Source organism: Uloborus diversus, chromosome 1 (genome assembly GCF_026930045.1).
Source record: "Uloborus diversus isolate 005 chromosome 1, Udiv.v.3.1, whole genome shotgun sequence".
NCBI lineage: Eukaryota > Metazoa > Arthropoda > Arachnida > Araneae > Uloboridae > Uloborus > Uloborus diversus.
The window spans coordinates 59,766,082-59,788,284 of record NC_072731.1 but is presented as its reverse complement, the minus strand read 5'-3'; positions in this window follow the sequence as shown (position 1 = coordinate 59,788,284).

Genomic DNA, 22,203 nt, shown 5'->3' with positions numbered 1-22,203 from the left:
TCAGGTTCAAGTTTTGTTTTAAATTTTCAATATATGAACAAGGTTTTGAGGCTTAAAAATTAGACGAAGAGACTTTTGTATATTAACCATCAGAAACTAATTTACAAAAATATTTACAGCTTTTTTGACATCAATGATACAGTTTGCAATAAATACTTCCACACAATACATTAAAAAATAACTCAGTTGCGCAGTTACTTAAACAACATTTCTTTTATCTGACCTAGCAGCAAATAACATCATTCTTATTAGTAACCGATATCAAATTCGGAACTTTCTAAAATCACATTCATTTTTTCTTAAATGCAGTTTTCAAAAATCTATGAATCAAAAGCAATTCTGAAAGCTACTTACTAACAAAAGACAGGCACGAAATGTATGTATATTTATATAAAATAGCTGCATTTCTCTAAGCCTAAATGGTTTTTCGTAGCACATAAGTCTTTAGTTATACCTTACAACATGACCAATTTTCAACTTAAAGAGTAGTGTAATGAAAAATTTCATAAGAAAAAAAAAAGCTTTTCGCCATTACATTGCTTGCAATTCCTTAAGAAAACGTAATTTCTTTACATCGAAATACTTTATTTATATAAATCAAAACAATTCAGGCTTAGAGCTTATGCTATAAATAAAGTCAAATGTGGTAGTTATGTGATCTCATAATTTTGAAGCAGCTCTCTTGCAGCTGCAAATATGAACATTTTTTGTTTGCTCGCCCCCCTGAAGTTGCAGTCAAGTTCTGTCCGTGTAGGAATAGAACACAAACGTACAAAGGTGAATTTTTCCAGTTCTTTTATATGATGAAATTGATCACATGATGAGACACTTCCCTTTTTCAGCCCATGGGTTGTTCTTCTTGTCCGGGGCGTGGATCAGAGGGTCTGTGCGTTCATTATCTTCAATGTATTCTCGGAGGCTGAAAAAGAGAATAGAAAAACTATAAACTTCTTGATAGTTGTGAAATGAGGGTGAAACACTGCACTGCATGCATAAAGTAAATAAATATTAATACAGTCGATTTCGGTTAATAGGACCATTTTTGTCCTAATAACCCGCTGGTCCGAATAAGAGAACAGGACTTGTCAAGCTTGACCGAACAAGCTATACACAAAACATTTAAATGCCAATATGATTATTGTGATCAGCACATATATGGTAAGCATACAAAGAAGAAAAAATGTTAACGAAATTTTTCCATTACACAATAAATTAAAATAAAGCGAATAATCTTTTTACACTCGTTCAACCACGTGTTCAGACAAAAAAAGGTTTTAGTTATTTCTACCAGTCGGTATCGATTCAATTCAAGAACCACAAGGAACTAAAAATGTGAGATTGAAAAAATAAGTGCTAAAACGTACTAATCGGTCATTAAAAATTCCAATAAAATGTAAATTACGTATTGAACAATCTAAAATGTTTTTTGAAAAAAATTACACATTATTGAATGTGCTAACGAAACTGAAGAAATTTCAAATTTCACTGAAATTTTGATCTTTGCTGGAACAGTGCCTCCATGCAATTGGAGCTTTGCTGACCTTTTTTCCTTCTATAAATACTGCTGGGATTAATTGAAAGTTACAAAAAACCCATTAGTAATTTTTATTGCGCTAACTATTAAGTTCGTCGACCCACTTGAAACTTGCTTCCGGCGGGCGATTTTTTAAACTTTTTTTCTGATGTTCCTTAATCTGATTAAACGGAATTTCGATCTCAATAAACGAATAATATTAGGCTTGTGTAATGCACGCACACACACACACACACACACACACACACACACACACACACACACACACACACACACACACACACACACACACACACACACACACATACACACACACACACATACATACATACATACATACATACATACATACATACATACATACATACATACATACATACATACATATATATATATATATATATATATATATATATATATATTAGGGTGGTCCTTATTTTTGAAGTTGTAGATATTTTACACGACGCCCCCTCAATTTGTTCCATTATACAAATAAATGATCCATGCAAAATTTTAAGTCAATCCATGAATATTAACACGTGCCCCTAGGGCCTCCTTTTTTGAGTTTCGGAGGAAAAATTGCGGATTTTCTCATTTTTATGTAAAACTAACCCTAGGTTTCATATTTAAAGTAATTTTGAACCTCAATAGATGTTGCTGCTTCCAGACCAACCATTCTCTCACTTTCATTCTGTAAAATTTTACATATTACATAGGGTACATATACACCAATGGCCTTGGGACAGGCATACCGCTATTCGCGCTCGTTTCAAACCAAGCGGCAGGAGAACATTTCTTTCCACCAAGATGGGCACAAGGGATTCTAAAGGCCATTAATGAATGGCCTAGGCCATTAATGAATGATTTTTGACAACAACAAATTGCCTCCTATAGGCCTTTGGGATGTTGATTTAGGAAATTTTCTGTGTATGTATTAGGTGTGGCAAATAGGGTCACTAGGTTTCCATGCTATAAATATAAGTAATGACAATTATATTTTAATTCATTGTTCTTTAGTTTTATACATAAATGTTTATGCATTCTTATAATTTAAATATTGAAAAATCCTCGATTACCCTACCATAAAAATAATATCTAATCCATATCTGAAATATAAATTTAAAAAAATTCGAGATCGGAATAATGTAAAAATCTATACTTTAAACTGTCTTGTATTTCAGTACATAGTCCTTTATTATCATCAAATTCCTCTTGCAATTCACAAGATTTAGAAACCGAAATGGGTATCTATCCTAACCTGTTGAACCTTTTTTCTGTATCTGGTCTACCACAACGCAAAAAAGCTTGACAACTATTGAGATCTGCTCGCATTTCATCAATGTTAGACAAATGCCATATTAGGGACAAAGATGCTGCTCATTTATTAACAGCCTATGTAGATGAAATAAATTTAAATCCAAATAAGCTTATGATCAATCGTACATCCCTTAAGAGAGCAAGAGAAAATCTTCAAGAGGTAAAATCAGATTTCATGAATTTAAATTTAGATTTTTTAGTTATTCCCTGGGATACAAAGCTACATCCAGATGTAACTGGAAAAAAACGCCGATAGGTTTACCATGATAGCTTCAGGTCCCAATGTTGAACAGCTACTCAGAATTTCTGAGATATTTCTGTAGTTGTATATGATATCTTAGATGATTGCTCTTTATTGCTAACTGTTCAAGCAGTAGTGTTTTATACAGCAGCTTACAATACCGGCCGTATAAATTGTGCATGTAATTTTTTAGAGTAAAAGTTGAACGGTGATATACTACATTTGTATTGCTATCATCATGCACTTGAAATCGTACTGCAGAGTGTCTTTAAAGAAGTTCTTTCCTTTCTTAGTTCTAGACTCGATATTCCATTATTTAAGCGCTTCAAAATTCTAAAAGTACACATACCACTTAACTTCTAAAAGAAGAATTTGATGACATATTATTGTTCGTAGAAAGTGGAATTAAGAAATATTACAGAGAATTCTCATAACGTGTAATAATATTTCTTGTTGAAGTCCTCCCTCCTACAGGGATATATTTTTGGCAACCTGGAGCTTATCTGAGAGCCAGATGGGTGGCAAAAGGAATTTATTGTTTGAATATTTATGCATTTAGGAAACAATTTAAATTGACCTTACATGAAGAGAATGCCCGTAAATGCTGTTTTACAGTTAAATGTTGTATGAAGATAGTTTTTCGCAGCAACCCATTCTAGGCCTTTTAAATTAATATAAAGTCTAGTGTCTAAAAAACCTGCAGCGTACAAAATGATGACAAACATGCAGCAGAAGCAGTGATTGAAAAATTCATAAATCACTTATGGTACTTAGGGGATGAACTAGTAGCTTTGTCCGTATTGGATGAAGGAATTAACACTTTGAAGATAGGAAAAGACTACCTAAAAAATGCTTGCTGAATAGGAAGACGTGTCTGATGACTGTATAAAAAATTTCAGATAAGAGTAGATGATTTGGAATACTTTCTTAGTAAAGATCTTCCTATTTATAGAATCAATTACAAGTCAATAAAACTGTTTGATAAGTTACAAACACCAAAAGAAGTTTTTCTATTTGATCCTAATTCATGGCAAAATGAAGGAAGCTATTTAAAGGGAAGAAATATCGTTAAAATGCTGAAAGTTGTGAATGATACAACTGAAAGAGGAGCACAATTAATCGAAGAATTTCACAATCAATTCACCAAATATGAGTCACAGAAGCAATTTAGCATTTTACAGACAGTCCAAGACTGGCGGAAAAAAAAAATGCACACGATTAAGATACATTGAGAAAAGCGTACGATTAAGGTAAAGTTTCTAAAGCACTATTTCATTCTTATTCAATGTAAAATCTTTAGACGATATGAAGTAATTAAAAAGATCAATTTTAGTTATACCTCGCTGTAAAAATATTTTGAAAACATAGGAGAAACGATGTACGGGGTCTGAAGTAAAAACTCGAAGATTTGTGGGAAAATTATCAAAAGTGTTAAAGTTCAACGTCCTAGGGGCACGTGTTATTATTGACCGATCGAGTTCAAATTTTGCACCGATTTCTTTTTATTATAGTGTCACAAAACTAGGGGGCGTCACTTGTTGAAATCCGAAAAAAAAAATTTCCCATATAAATAAGGACCACCCTAATGTATATATATATATATATATATATATATATATATATATATATATATATAGTGAATACAGTCAGACCACCGACAATATGAAAAGGAAAAAAATCCGGTTCGGCGGAAACGCCGAACCGGTTTGGAAGTGGTAGTTTGTCTTATAGACACTGACACATCTTGAAAATGAGGTTAAATTTTTTTTCTGTTGTGGCTGTCTTGCATCTTAATAGAACTAATAAAACTACACCAGCATATATAACACATATATAACTCAAAATCGACAATTTTTGACGTGTGGCGGTGTTGTATTAGGTGTGCGATATTTGCGCTTTTGCCTTTTAATTATTTAGACGTAGTAGTGTAAAAATGACAATTTGTTCACGGCAACAATATTTTAAATCTAAACTATATTCGATCTATATTCTCGCAACAAAAACTCACTGATTTATTTTTTTACAACTTATTTTGCATTTTACCGTTTTTCCTTTATATTTCCGCATGAAATGAAAACATTTTTTTGTCGTTTTCTATGTTTCCATAGAAAAACTTTTTGGTTTCCCTATTTTATTTTTGAGAAAATGACTAATTACCAAGGCATTAGTGACATTATAAAACGCGTGCATCAAAACCCCGTCTCGTCATTTTTCTTCTCTGCTCGATTCATTCAGATGGAATTATCTAAACTTGGCCGATTACCAAAGTCCATATATTTCGTAGTCAGACTGTACATATAAGTTTGGAACGGATTTTAAACTTTGAAATTTTTTAAAAACTTCTCTTAAAACCATAAAATATCCATACATCAATTGTTGGAATGACAGATCAAAATCTTTGCGCAGAGAATACTTCGGAGGAAAAAGAACCATTATGGAAGCTCTTTTTTCCCTCATTGAATGATCACAAGATCTAAGGTGATGAATTCTCGAAGTAGATTCCAGATAAGATCTTGTCTTTTCTATGCTGATTCAGTCCTTTGATCCTGCTATCATTCGGCCAAGCGAGAAAGATCATCTCTAGAGGGCCTAGTCCCAGTCTTACTTCGGAGGAATAAAAACAGGAGAGAAAAAATATTGCTTATTACGTATCCATCATGAGTAGCAGGAAAACAAGTATTAAAGGCAGGGGCGCGGACTTGCAAAAATTTTTGAGGGGGTCGGACATCTCCATGGGGGGGGGGGGGGTCAAGGCGGTATGTAATGTTTCATATTTTTGCTCTTTGAAAATGCTAATTTACATACATTTCCTGATGTGTGTAATTTGCATGAACCAGCATAACGCGACAAGTCGTTTTTAAGGTGTATGAATCTAAAAGTTTGTATACACATCTTCTGCTTCAATTACACCATGTTTGTCTTAATGGACATTTTTACAGTTCCATTTTGTGGTGAGAAGTGCAATGGAAATACATTGCTTGTGGCTATAAATCTAAAACCAACTTTTGAAGTTCACCAAAACATCATATTTGACGTAACGCACCGTCACAGCAGTTCCCTTAAAACCGGAAAAGGCAAATCTAGGCATACAAGAACATCTTTTAGTAAATTAAATAGGTAAAATATTCCGTAAATTTAATGCCTTTTAATATCTGGAATTTAATAAAAGCCCCTACAGATTCTTAAAAGCTTCACAAATTGTCACTGACATTCCTCAAGTAAAAATTAACTCCTTTTCAAGTAAAGCACTAGCCACTTCCTCTAAAAAACACACACACACACAAATACAAGTTATTAAGCGGGGGGGGGGGGGGGGGGGGCTTGAGCCCCCTCAAGTCCCTTGGAGTCTGCGATAGTGATTAAAATGTCAATCGACATAGAATCAATTCTTTTTTGAGACATTGAAATAAAATTTTAATGAAGATCGTATTCATAATAAAATGAACACCAGCTTTACAATTCTGAATAGAATACTTGGTTTTCGACAGCAAAAAATTTAGTGTTGTAAATTAAGTCAGAGTGCTGAAGTTACCTGAAATATCGAATTTGATTATATTCTTTTCACTGCTGAGGCAATGAGAAAAAAAAGGATGTAAGTGGACTTTTTAAAGTTTTGAGTAAAACTCGTTTAAGGTTCAGATCCTTGGTAGGCTTTCATTGACATTTTTGCCTAAATCTTGCTGTATAGCAGCACCTATAAGAGCTACTAGTACCATCTCTTGTCTCACAACACAGCAAGGGACCTCCTAATATTTATCTCGAAATTTTTAGTTTTGGTACTTACATCCCTTTGCTTTTCACTGTCTCAATTAGAAAAATGACTCAGTAATTGAAAGTAATGATTTTCAGATGAATATGAACTCTTCTTTCTCCACCCAAAAACTGAGTCAAGTAAAACAAAAATAGGTGAAATTACTCATATGTATTTTAAAAGCAGAATTAGGCGAAACTTTCATTTTTTAATAAAAAATTCGCAAATTTACGAAAAAGACTTTTTGACAGTGATGACGAAACAGAAAGTTCCAACGAATGAAACGTAAGAAAAATCAGATTATGAAACGGGTTTTGGTGAAAGAGAATAAATGTTAACATTAAAGTAGATCAACTGAGAGAAAATCGATGCTAAATAAAGGTCAAACACGACAAAACAATAAACTAGACCACCTGCTAATAGGTCTGTAACTGCGATATAAAAATATTATTCTTAACAAAGCTGAAAGCAAAAACTCTTAAAGAAAATAATATAGCCATTACATTTTAAACGAATTAATTTATAAGAGATGTAATAGTAAAATACGCACAATTTTTGTAATGAAAACACCCATCCTGCTTTAAAAAAATAAATAAATAAATAAAAAAATAAATAAAAAAAATGGTAGTGATGTGTCGATCAATAAATCAATCCCCGCCTTTTGCTCTTAATTTCATAAAATAACTTTAAAAAAAAAATCATAAACACGATTTACGGGAAAAAATTTGTTGAAACTTATGCCCTTTTCTTTGACATTTTTTTAAAAAAAATTCTGTGAAGGAACTATCAAAACTGATGTCGCATTTGATTTTCAAAATTTTTGAAAATCCTCCCAGCTTTTGTTACAATGTGTTACATTTCATTTTACCCCCTCTTATGGCGTCGCACTAATTTTTATAAACATTTTCATTACGATGTTACACTTCTTGCAACCCTTTCCCTTGTCACAAGCTGCCACACTTTCACGCTCCCCCCCCCCCAGCCCTCAATGTGGTGTACATCATTTGTGTACGGCCTCTAAAGGCTTCAAGGATTTTGAAAAGTTAACCATTTTCGAAACTTCAACATAAACTTACGATATATCTACTCTGCAACTTCAACGAAGTTAAACGCTAACCAATCACTTATCACTCAAACGCACTTGATTTTATTTATGTAATATTTATATTATATTTTATTTATATTATATATTATATCTTATGTAATACTTTCATTTATGTAATATTTATAATGTTCCCACTCTAAAATCACGCCGTGAACTTTTGTGTCTTCTTTTTTTCTACAAGGTTCTACATAATTTAATTGACTGCTCAGATATCGTCAATTCGATACAACTTGCTGTCCCTCTTAGGAGTCATTCTTCTTTTAAAAATATTTTTACCAGATGGAACTATGTTGATAATATTTGTCTTTTTAAATTTTACAAACTTTTTGACATTCATTGTCATGATTTAGATATTTTTAATTTGTCATTTTACAATTTTAAATCTTTATGTTTTAATATTTTAAATGTATAGTTTATTTTAATTGCTTTTTCTATATTGTTGCCACTGTAATTGGATTATTTCTGTAGTGTGCAATGCTTTTAACAAATAAATAAAATAAAAAAAATTAAAAAATTCAAGTAGCTATAGCTTTCCCTACACTAGTTAAAATTGAAAATCGTTAATATTAATGGTGTGAATTCAACTAAAAGTACTCTAAAATTCTTTTCATATTTAAATACAATATTCACTCTATTTGTACCGACTAAAATATACTTATGTCACTATATGTGCAATATAGTCTACTTCCGTGGGCAGGTAAGGGGAAGTAACTGCAACTTTCTTTTTTTTCTTTTCGTCATCTATTGTACGTTAGCTTTACTGTACAAGTTTGCTTATTTGGTTTCCGCTGAAAAAATAAAGCGCGAAAAACATTTCTCTGTTGTTAGTAATGAATCTAAAACGGATTTCTTCAAATATTTTGAAAACTCATTTCTGCAAATACTGCCATTAACCTCCCTATGGCAGTAATGCACGAAATTTTTTACTACTTTTTACTTTTGCACGAAATTTTTAAAATTTTAACCACAAGAAAGAGAAAAAAAAAACATTTTATCAATTCTTTTGTTTTAATAATTTTATATTTGAAGCCCAATAAATGCAGTTTCTACTACTTGCGGCTTTAAAAAGAAATAAGCGTCTTAAATCTTGAGAGTGCCTGGATTTAGAACCAGCTGACTTATGCATTAATCAGGGCCTGAATCTACTAAACTGGGATATATTCTCAATATACTGCTTTTTTTCAGTTCCTAGTATTAGTTCACCCTCTTCCTACATATATTTAAATATCTCTTTCAAATTTTCAATCGGTAATGAAATTCTTTTTTATTCATTCATCCAAGTTTATATGTATATATTTGAATTTTTAGTGAATGAATGACACTTGATGTAAATACAGTTTTTTATTACTGAAAAAATTGTAAATGATTAATTAAATTTTATTTTATCATTAAATATTGTGATAATGTCATCTGTTTATACATAATTATATTAATTATAAATAAATTTGTAAGTATTGTCTCATAAATATATATACCAGCTGAAATCACTCATCGAGTAACACTCTGATGTCATCAACAATGAAACTCGCACCATAGCATGAGTGACGGCATTATTTCATTGTTGCACAAAAATACTGTAAGTTATTTATAATTCGTTTTTTTTTTAAATATTTTTATCTTTTTTTCGGCAATGTTTGTCTTGTAGGGAAATGCTTTATTTTAACAAGACTGAACTGGATCCGGTAACTTAACGTTTCTACTTGTAACACTGTCATTTTAGGAGAATAAAGAAACGAAAATGTGATCAACAATGAACGCTGATTTACTAGAGTTTAAGATTAATCCACTGGAGTTAGGGTTAAAATTTCAATTATCAAAATATCACCAAACAGGTAATTGCTTCGTTCAAACGTGGATGCAATTTTCACCCGTCATTCCTTCACGGGCAATTTTCTAGTATTTATATTAATTGTAATAATTTAATTAAAAAAATCCTTTGCTGACCTAAGATTTAATTTACTTCAATTTTTTATATTACTTGTTTATGTCATCATACTGCTTTTTTATGTAAATACTCACTGGAATTAAGTTACAGATAAAAACCGATAGTGTATTTTCATTGTCTAAGAATTGACGTTACTGACAGAGTAATCTTCTAGTCTTATATAAAAGACAAAATTAACTCAAAACAAGTGATGAGAAACAATCTCCTGAACCTAGCAACAATCACAAAACATCTTTCTTCTTTACAAAAGGAACATAACGGAAAGGCGAATACGTGACCAAGTAGAGAAGAACGCTGTTGAGATGAGTACATCTCACTTAGATAAGAAATATCAGAAAACCTATCCAACACATGCTCATCATTCAAAATAAGATCTATCGATTTCCTTGCTGTTCTATTTCCGATATTTATTTACAACTCAATAAATTAGTTTTTAGAATAAGATTGCTTTCACAGAAATATTCAAAATATTACTTTTTTCCCCAATTTAATGGTTGTATAATAAATCAGTACAACTTCATGAGCTTCTATTGAAATTAATTCATACTCGGGCAACCGATCTTTTTTAGAATATGAAGTTGTGTAATGTATTTTTCGATATAGGATCTTATAGTTTGTTATTTCTAATATAAAATAACAGACGTTATCACTGAGGTTTTTAGGTTAATACTGGACGAACGGAAACAAGTCCTTGCTGTTGAAAGATGCTTAAAACTAAAAAAAAAAAAAAGCTGCAGGGTCATTTTTTTAAATGGTAAAAAGTAACGCTTTATACATTTATTAAAAATAACAATTTTGAAAAATAATGTGAACAAAATTTTGTTGCTTAAGAACTCACAAACGTATGTGTGACTTCTTAAAGAAAAAAGTTTCGTCATTACCTTTTTAAAATATTTTATTTTTATAAAACATGGGAACCGTCAAGTGCGGAACGAACCGACCGCTTTCTGTGAAATGGCCACATAACGTATTTTTCGTTGGTTTAAATTATTATTTCCCAACAAATGAAATACGTTTCCTTTACGTTGGAACCTTAGCTTTCAAAACTTACAATTTGTTTCGTCATTTCTATATTAATAGAACAAACATTATTAGTAATGCATACAGCAAACTACAAGAGGTTGATTTTGGGTGTCTCGCACGAGAAGCGTGCAAATGAATTAATTTTAGGTAAGAAAGTTATTTAATAAAAATAATACTGTGTAAGGAGTATCTTTGCATTGAATGTAAAGGTTATAAAAGTTCTTACTCCTGCTTAATTGAAATTTTAAGATCTATAACTAAATGTTGGTAAAATTATAGAGTCTGATTGGCCCGCACGTGACGGTGGAATGGCCAGGCACTTTGTTTTTTTAAAAAATTCTTTATATATTTGGTTCAGACGTTCTATAATCTCACGCAGAAGAATCTGACAGCTCAATTAGTATGAAAATTTAAAGATTGTGGAAATTTGTCATACTTAAAAACTAGGAAATTTTGACTGAATTTGAAATAAAAACTGAATGGAAGAAAATTGCTTTTTTGTGACTTATATTTCGAATTGCATAACTTTCTTCCCCTTCATTTATTATTAAAAAGACAACTACCCATGTTTTTTCATTAAAACAGCGATTTCTTCGCTATACGCAATATATAATACTATCAATATCTTCAAAATCCACGAAAAATGCAAATAATGGTTACTTGAGACACATTTTCTTGCTTTTCTTTACAGGCAAATTTAGTTGCTTTTGCAGTGGAAGTGCCTTTACTGCGAAATAAATTATAGTTATTTGATAGTTCACCACTACTTATACTCACTCAAACTAGCGAATTTCGATTTGATGATTGAGAGTGCGATACCACATAAAGTGATCAACCACTCAAAGCATCCAGACGATGTGAAATCATGCAGAACAGTTGTAGAAAATGAATGTCGTTTTTCATGAATAATATGACTTTCGTGAAAGATTAACTCACTCACAAAGTTCCAAAGCAGGTCATGTTAGACGTGGAAGTCGATTCATTTTCTGGAAATTAGACTTTTTGCGGAAATTTCCCAAATTGTCTCAAGGGAAATAGTGACACAAAGTTCACACATTCTATTGGGTAGGGAGCTAAGCTTCTACCGTTTCATTTATTTATTTTTTAAATTTTAACATTCCGCATATCCCTCGGTGTTTTTGACACAATGGTTTAAATTGGGACAGCCTATAAATGTACGTAAGATAATTTCGCTTCAATTTAAAATTTATTTTAAAAATAAATAAATAAATACAATGCTACAGAAAAGCACAGAGTAAGTATTTTAATAAAAAGAAAACTGTTCAACGGAAAACTTTCATACATGTATTGCTGATGAGTAGTATTATAAATGTATCTATACATACATATCTGAAGTTAGGAAAAAGTTAACGGTAAGGAATATCGGAAGTTAGAAAAAACTTTTTAGATGCCTTAAAAGTTTATCCAGAAATGAAATTTTATGCAAATATCTCGTAAACGTGATAGGTTGAGGAAAGTCGGGACTTTTTTTAGACTACACTCAAATCTGTTTTTGTGCGATTTACCAGCAACTTGTGTTGCGAAAACAGCTTTTACAATTACTCTTGAAGTTTTAAACATTTTTTTATGCGGTCCCTATCCACCCCACAAAAACTAGTTTGAGTGTACAAATAATCGCTTAAAGAATTAATTAGTTACCGAAATCTCTACAGTTCTAGCTTGGAAAAGTTGTTAAAGTAGAAACTTGAAAACTGAAAAAAAATTCATTTTGTAAATGCCATTTTTAATGTCTTTTCAGTGCCAAGCAATGTTATTATATTTCTTCATAACTTCACATACATGACATTTGTCTCCATTCCAAAATTTCTAAATCTATAAATTGAATACGTTAATGAAAGCTTTAGTTTGTTAATGACTTTGCATAAATTTTTTAACACATTAAATATTTTTATGTGTATCTACGTGTCAATGTGATTAATCTTTTCTAATTTAATTACCATTTTCCTTTTACATTAAAGTACATTAATTTTTATATTTCTTTCGTGATACCTATTATTTCTCAATAGCCGAAATTGAATGAACTTTACTACAATATTACTTTTTAGAATGGAAAATGATTTCAAACAAAAATTTATTAGATGCTTCTTAATTTTAAAATATGGAATTTTCAAACTAAGAAACGGTTTTGTAAAGAATTATAAATAAATAAATAAATAAAAAATCTCAGTTTTTCTGGATAATGATGATGATTTAGGAATCAAAAGTAATCATATTCTGGTTATGAGTTTCATTTTCTGTTTTGTTAAAACGCAAATATTAGTTATAGCACAGGTAATTTGAAACATACCGACACATTTCGGGCCGTTTCTTAAACCGTGACTTTTTTGAATGTTAAAAAAAAATCTCTTTTTTTTATAGCATGCAATTAACTATCACTAACAACTTCAGCTGAAGGTTCCCCTTTTTATGAAACTTAAAGCTAAATAAAAAGAAAAACATTCTGCTGTTTTTCTAGATAAGCTTATCTAGCTGTTAATCTTGGCTCCTAATTTTAAATATATGATATTCTGTTGGTTTTCAGAGGCAAATTATAAAAGCTTTAGTACAGCGTTTTCTTTTGGGTTCTTATTGTCATCTAGCTACTATGGAAAATAAGGTATTAATCATGATAATTTTTTCATATGAAGTTTCTACTTCGTAAAAGAGTTATAGTTAAATTTATGATCATAATAATATGAAACACATCAAGGATAGATGCATCAAGGCGACCCAATGCTGTCACTGTGTGAGAATAAGTTCATATTTTCAAAAAAAAAAAATCATTTATATGAAGGCCAAATAACATTTAACAACTAGTTTTATACTGGAAAATAATGTATCACAAAATGAAGGTAATATGAGTATTATTTTGGATGTTCTTCATTATGATTACTAAATGCCTTTTTTTTGAGACTTCCTTTTTATTTTTTTGCTGATCTAAGGCTTTTGCTTTTATTCCTAAGGTTTTTTTTTCTGGTTTCAGTTTTTATTTGTTCGTAGATATTTCCCATATGTTTAGCATAAAAATGTTAATGGGTTCGGAACAGTGAGAAATTTTTACAAAAGACCTAGTTTTAATGTAAAATCTAATGTTTTGAAAAAGGTTAATATTCGTGTTAAGTTTAATTACACAAAAGTGACTGCTAACATTTATCAAAAAATTAAGACATCTTTTATACCTTACTAACTTTCGGTACCGAAGTTAAAAATGGAAAAATACTTGAAATAATTTCAATTACAAAAATTAACTGTTTTAGAAAACTAAAATAAGACAACGACAAAAAACCAAACCATTTTTTTTAAATTAAAAACGTGGCCAGAGAGTATGTCTTTTCTTTCTTAGACAATCTACAAGTAACATCCAGTAAAGACATCCGGTGATGAGTTTGCATCCAAAACTCACTATTTTGCATTGAAAAAGGGGTTTCTTGAAATCCCGAAACACTTGTCTGTAGTAACCTGTAACTTTGTGCTACAGAACGTTATCTATTACTTTTACCTCTCTGCACAAAGTTTTTTTATTTATATATAAAGGTTTAAAACCCGGGGGAGGGGTACTTTTCAAAGCGTTTTTTTAAAATAACGTGGTTATGCATATTTCCATCAAATTCTTTTTCTCTTCGGGTGGAAGCCGGATTTTAATATTGTTTTAACTATAATGAGTTAAAATGTCAGTAATCCAACGTTATTAAGCACAAAACTTGCAATTGATAATTGCAAGTTTTGTGCTTAATAACGTTGGATTACTGACATTTTAATTTTTCAGCACAAAGGCATTTATTCTTTATATAATGAGTTGTTTACTTAAATTTTATTTTCCACTGGAGGGGATTTTATTTTTGTTCTAATCGTATAATGCGAACTGCAATCTGATTTTTCCTAATTGACATTTTAAATAATCAGTTCCCAAATAAGATTGCGAAGCAATCTTCGGCGGTTGGAGAGCATCAACGAGCAGGGGGTGGAGTCCACTACTGTTAAAAAAAGATTAAATAAGACACCGTGTATCCAATCATTATAAATCGTGTCATTTATTTTGAAACCTAAAATATAAATTCATGGAGTCGTGAAATGTTTTTTCATTACTCTCCCATACATACAAATGCAACCACAAAAGCGCTTTAGCTCCAAAGAAAAACAAAAGCACCGCGAGCACTTGGGTTTTTGAATATCAAATTCTCTGCTATGCTGCTTTCTACTCGTAAGGATTTACATATTTTCCATTCAGGTTCCTCCAATTTTTCAGCGGACTTTTTTTTCTAGATGAAAGAACGGAGATGCGCAAATATTGCATTCACACGCTTCCGCAGCTAAGGATGAAAATCTGCATTTGAATGCGTGATATGCGAGTAAGAGGTAATACTGGTTCATGTAAAATTGAACAACCGAAGCAGCGGGTCAAAACAGGCACGGCATATCATCATTTTATGCACTGGGAGCAGTTCAGACTGATATTTTCGAAAGAAAGGGGGCAACCGAGTACACTTGTTTGAATTATTTTGAATATCTCTAAGGTGTTGTCTACAAGTGATCTCATTATTTGAGGGGGAAGAAGAGGATGAAAGCAAGTGTGTGTGTGTAATCCTCATGATGAACGAGTATTAGCAGAAATGCAACAATTGATACATCTCATTTCTAATGAAAGTATAGCCTGGATTCAGTATTTAATTAGAACCATTTAAATGTTTGCAGTTTCCCAAACTACAAATAAACTGTAAATTGCAAGTCATAAAATTGTAAATTGTAATTTGTGTTTCACAAGAATACGTGTCATGTAACTCATGATAAAAGTCGCATGGTTCTTCAAGTGCCCCCATTATAGATGAAAATAAAATATTCCAATAGAATGAATTTTATTTTTGCTTCAGAGAACCCTTGATTCAAAATTTGCATTATTATTATTCTTAATAACAATGTTTTTTAGTACTTTCTTTAACTATGGGTAAAGAAAATACGTACCTTTGTTTTATGGCATTTTTTTTAACAGTGGGTTTTATATTTAATCGTTCGTGAGGGAAATTACATGAAATTTATTGTTTTTTACCCATAACTTTTCTCTAAAGAACAAATAGGGTAAATCAAGGATTTGGAACCTTAGAGTAAAGTTAGACCACCCCCTATCCACTAAACAAAAAAGAATAATAAAAAACCGGTTCGCTAAGTGAGACGATATACAAAGTTAATAAAGTACAAATCGCTTTAAATCTGAGTGATATTTGAAGAGTTCCCTCAATTTCAACAAACCCGAACTTGATTACCATTAGACCGCCGGGGAAGTATATCGTTTCAAACAACGAAAAAAGAAAAGGATTTTCCAAATCGGTACAGACAGGATCGTGCACAGAAATTTTGGAGCCTGTCGCAAATGACTTTTCCGGGCCCCTCTCCATATTGTTTAACCCTGGTTTTAAAAATATTGGGCCCCCTTCATTCTCAGACCCAGGCTAACAGGTATTCTTTCTCACCCCACCCCTGTGCACGCCCCTAGGTGCAGGAGTCCCCGAGTATTTATAGAACATTGTACAAAGAACAAAACTGACCCGACGAGTTCAGAACTTCCTCCTTTGTTTGAAGCTTGCTAATTAGTGTAACCCTAATTTCAAATTGAACTGGCGGAGTTGTGAAATAGTAAATCTAGAATACTGGTCAAACTTCAGAAATCAGACACCAGTTACAACTTAATATTAAAGAATATAAGTTAAATAGTCGGGGGAAGGAATGTTCTGTATTCAATTCCCTTTGGATCTTGGATTGAACACTAAATCACTAAATATGTTTAAAAAATGAATTCTCAAAAAAAAAAAAAAAAATATATATATATATATATATATATATATATATATATATATATATATATATATATATATATATATATATATATATATATATATATATATATATATATATACATACATACACTAAAATGTCTTTTTTTTTAAAAGTTATTTTAGTTAAAAATAATATAAGTAATTGATAAAAATAAAGTAATTGATCCGGCTATTAAAGTAGCAAAATATATTTAATTTACTGCTTTGCTACGTAGTAGAACATTGGTAACACCTATAAGTAAAGATTAACAGGCGGCGAAAATCAATCATCCATATGCCGCGAGAATTCTCGTTCAAGACGAAGGCAAAACCTTTGCTATGAAAATACACCGGTCACGGAAACGTCCACGTGACCTGTGACGTATTCTGCACACTGCCGTAAGCCTGGATCACGTATCCACAACGTGTGAAATTCAAAGTTCCTTGCATTTCTCCGGGATCCCTTATCGGATCCAGACCAAATTACAATAGGACCATTTGGGAAGTATACCCTTTCAAACAAAAAAATAATTTTTCAAATCGGTCCACTAGTCTTGAAAAAATCCGAAAACATACATAAAAAGCCGCATGACGAAATCATAACCTCCTGTTTTGAAGTCGGTTAAAAATATTGCTCAGTACATCGACATTACTCTTAGAATTTATTCCGCCATGCTCATAAATAATGGTATAGTTTCCGTCCGTTCGAAACTTCCTCAAACCATTACTGAACCATTTACAAATGCTTCGAGATTTGTTTTTTCTTTTACAGAGATCATACCAGAAGCAGAAAAAACATTTAGACCATCTTAATGGGGTCGTTTCCAGAACTTTAGAAGCATTTTTTTTTTTTTTTTGAAAGAGCATGCTTAAAAACATAGGATCTGACTTTTTTTTAAGCAATTTGATTAAGTTTAATATTTTTAAAAAAATACTGAAATCTGTGCGTTTTCATTGTTTATGCTTCTGTTGTTGGACATCACAAATGATGAAATGCCATTCTGTGTTGCCAATCACAAAGCAAAATATTTAATTCACATCTTTACTCACGTGTATTGGCAACGATATGGTTGATAGCAAGCGTAGAGCGCAATTTTGATTCGCTTGTTGATTATTATAACGTAGAACCGTGGTAGAAAGATGCGCCAAAATGCATCATTTGTGACACGTCATATAGACTACGCCTTGTTTTCAAAATCGGACATTTAAAAATTTAAAAAAAAAAAAACTGTTGGAAAAATGAAAGTATTTTCTGGGTCCATGTTATTTTTTTTACTCATACTCATTCTATCAATTTCAGTGACTAAAAGTAGTACTTTTGACTGAAGGAAACCACTCCATTAAACTTTTTCTCATCAGAAAAGATTACATTATTCCACCTTTATCCATACAACCCATTTTTAGTACGCTCAACCATTGGTCTCTTATGAACTTTAAGAGTCCGTTGTGACAGTTTCATACCATGAAATTTTTTTTTCTTTTTATAAAGCATGTTGAATAGTTCGAGAACTGCATCGTAACTTGAACTCCCATTTTATATCTCACGATGCTTGTTTTTTGGAGCAAGCTTATTTTATTATCATGTGTTTCACACGCACAGAAACGTAAGATTTCCTACCTGTTTGTCTTTAAGGTCCTTACTTGCCGAAATTTTTGAGAAAACTCTAAATCACTAATTTCTACCGTTTCAGGTATGCTGTTATTTGACGTACAGTAAATCGTGAAGTTTTTCAATCAATCACTTTCCTTTTCGTCAATTCCTTAAGTTTAGTACCTAGCGGCATGAATAAAAATAGAATGTGACGTCCCCCAATCGCTTTCTAAGCATTTATATCCTTATGTAGTGCAGTGTGCAGAGCAAAAAACAAGCAAATTTTGTTTTTTAGAACACAAAAATCTAATTGTCCTTATAATTTTGCTCGTATTAGAGGGATGTCTAAATTCAAACTTCCTTCTATAAATACGGAATTCCCATATATTTCTAATAAAAGTAGTTAAAAATGTTTCTTTTAACTTTAGTTTCCAGTCATAAAATTTGTATAACTTTCCAACCAAACGCGGTCAGGATTTTAGGGATTTTTCTTTTGTACTTATAACTTTGACCACCACTATATTATACAGTTTAAAACTGAGAAAGAATTTTTCAAACTTTCAAAGAGTATTGCTTGTTAGTTGGTAAACTATAAGAACAAGATAAAGGTCGTAAAATCTAAGGGCTTAGCGGATTTTATATGAAGCATTTAAAGTCATAAAATTGGGGAAAAGGTTGATAATACTTTATCTTGAGCACCAAAATATTCGGATAAATTAACCTGGCTGGGAAATAAAAATGGCTTTTATAGCACCATGAGAATGAATTTTTGATGTAAGAGCTTGCAAAGAGTAAGAAAGAAGTTACTTTTCGATTACCGGGCAAGAAAATTTTAATATCCGGGTCATTGGGTAAGATTAAATATGCGTGAAATAGATGTTTTAAACTGATCACTATAAGAAAAATGCCTTAAATTTACCAAACTTACGGTTTTTCGAAAGTAAATGCTGCCTGTAATAATGGTTTAAGAAAGTTGGATTGGATGGGTTTAATATTTTATCATTGATTCCTTAGGTTCTGATCACACGATGCGTGTGTGTTGTGCAATTGCGCTTGTCGAGAATTTACCTGTGCTTAGAGCTAAAATTATTTTCTGAAATAATCAGCGGTCAATGAGAGCGTTCTTATGCAAGGTGCTTTAACTTCAATGCAATGATTTGAAATGCCGCTTACTAACGCAGCGCAATCGCAGAATTAGTAGATCGCTTAATACATCACTAACACGCGATAGCTGTGTGATTGCGCGGAGATAGAATCACCAATGGTTAGTATTGGTGGAGCTATAGCATCGTGTGAGCGGGTCTCAATCCCCGAAAAAGTTCAAAACGCACTGAACAGAATGGAGTCGTTTTCGAAATTTTAACTGTATGTTTTTCTGTAAGAGCATGCTTAAAAAACATAATATTTAACCCTTTTAAAAATATTTGACAAAGTTTAATGCTTTTTGAAAAATATTTTAGTCGGTGTGCAGATTGTTTTATTTTTTCGCTTCTGCGCATGACATTGCAAGTGATGAAATGTCATTGACTGATGGCATTAGCTCAGAGCGAGATATTTAATTCGATTCTTTACTTACATGTACTAGCAACGATATGGTTGACAGCAAGCGTAGAGAGCAACATTTAATTAGCTTCTTAATTATCATATCGTGTAAACGCGGTAGGCAGCAAGCGTAAGCATTCAGGGCGCCAAAGTTCATCACTTGTGACGTCATTAAGTTTGAAAAGTCGAGCTTTAAAGAAATAAACTTCAGTGACTAAAACTAGAACTTTTGACCAGATGGAAATAACCCCGTTTTACTTTATAGGCTATTTCTCCCGTGCATGTAATATTTAAGTTAAAAGTAACTGACAATAACGATCGCTGTGATTTTGTGATTTTTAACTGTTATATGTATGTGTTAAAACCCTTAAATTTAACTGACAAAAGTTATCTTTTCAAAGACTCATCATTTTATCTCAATTCATGATTACAGTTAGTGTTTCAGCTATCATCTGAAACACAATCTTAAGCAAAACGCTTCGTTTAAAATTTTTTTTTCAACCACTTTATTACCAACTAGTGGCATCCGCACGGCTTTGCTCGTAATAGAAAATTAAAAGGTCTTTTTGGTTCGCCTGTATATTTACATATAATGTATGGTGAATTTTCTCGCCAATTGGCTTGGTTACGGTTTTACGTAATGATAATTTCGTTTTTTTCTCGTCCATCTTATGAGAATTTTTTTCTTAAAATTGGAATAGAAAAAGAACCACATCGAATTTTCGAAAAATCGCTTCGAGGTGCACACCCCCATGCTACAAACTAACGTTGTGCCAAATTTCATGAAAATCGGCCGAACGGTCTAGGCGCTATGCGCGTCCCAGAAATCCTGACAGACAGAGATTCGGACAGACAGAGATCCTGACAGACTTTCAGCTTTATTATTAGTAAAGATTTATATTATTTGTAATCTGTAAAGGAAAAAAAACCTATCATCATCCAAGCAGCAATTAATCCAGTCTACAGTTAAAAGAGCTCATGTTCGTTCTCCATACAGTCAGTGCTTCAGATATCAACTAAAATCGACTAAGCAAACTGCTTCATGGAATTATTTTTTATAATCACTTCACCAAAAGAAATATTTATTTGCAATTACAGGAAAATGTGTCATCATCTAAGCAAAAACAATTAATTAAGTACGACATGCCGCCCCCGAGAGCTTATTTCGTGAGCGAGGTCTACGAGCACTGGAAATTTACTAATTAATGAGAGTAGAAAAAACAGAATTCGTACGCTTAATGGTTGCAAATAAAAGTCCAATAAATAATTAAATAACAATGAGAAAACAAAAGAGGGAGCGAACGAACTAATGAGGGAAATGTTCTTCAACAGAACAAAGTCAAAATAAGGAGTTTCATGAATAAATTAATAATAATGATGGGAAAAAAAAACCGTTTTCAGAAACTATGACCTTCTGTTCATAAGCATGTGACCTGCAGAAACCACGGATGCTGTTGTTTTTCATAATTTTATAAAAAGAAAATACCATTTTTAGAGACAAGTTTGAATTCAAATTTTGATATAGATTTCAAACAAATTAATATTCTGGAGATTTTCATGCATTAAACATAGAACAGTTGCATGCATTATTCATTCCTAAATTCAATATCTCCTCATGATTGCGGTTTTTTTTTTTTTGAACTTTCAACATTTATTGTTTTGGATTTGTATTGAAAAATTTCTTTAGAATGACTTTCTTGATTTATTTCATGAAGTATTACGCAAGTATTAGTTTTTTAACACGAAAAGTTTCCAACTGAGACGCTTAGTTGTGAACACACACTAATAGCTACCCACTTTAATCAAAATACGTATTTGAACATAAATTTTTTTAAAATATAAAAGATGTTTTAATCACTATTAGAAAATATTGCAATAAAGAAATCACTTGAAAAAAAAAAATGCGAAAGATTTTGGAAGTTAAGCAATTTTGCAAAGCGAATGTTAATAAAAGTTGTCCCAAACTCGATTTAACATGAATAAATAGGGAGGGGCGACAAAAAAAGTTGGAAGCATCATTTTTAAACGACATGTTAAGCTCACTAAAACTTACTTGCAAAAGGCTTTTAAAAGGGGTTTTAAGCTTTAAAAGAAATAAATGGCAGGTAAAATAAATCAAAATAAGATAAATTAAAACAATGCTAGTTTTGTTTTATAGCTTAATTTTATTTTAATTAAGTGACTCAAAAAAGCAATATTGCAAAATAAATAAAAGCATAGAGTGTTTATCAATGGTGTAAATATCTAAGCAGGTAAATGCAGCTTAAAACACACACATTATTAGAGCTTAGAAAGAAAATCTAAGTAATATAAAATTAGTATAAGACGAAAAGGAAATAAAACTACT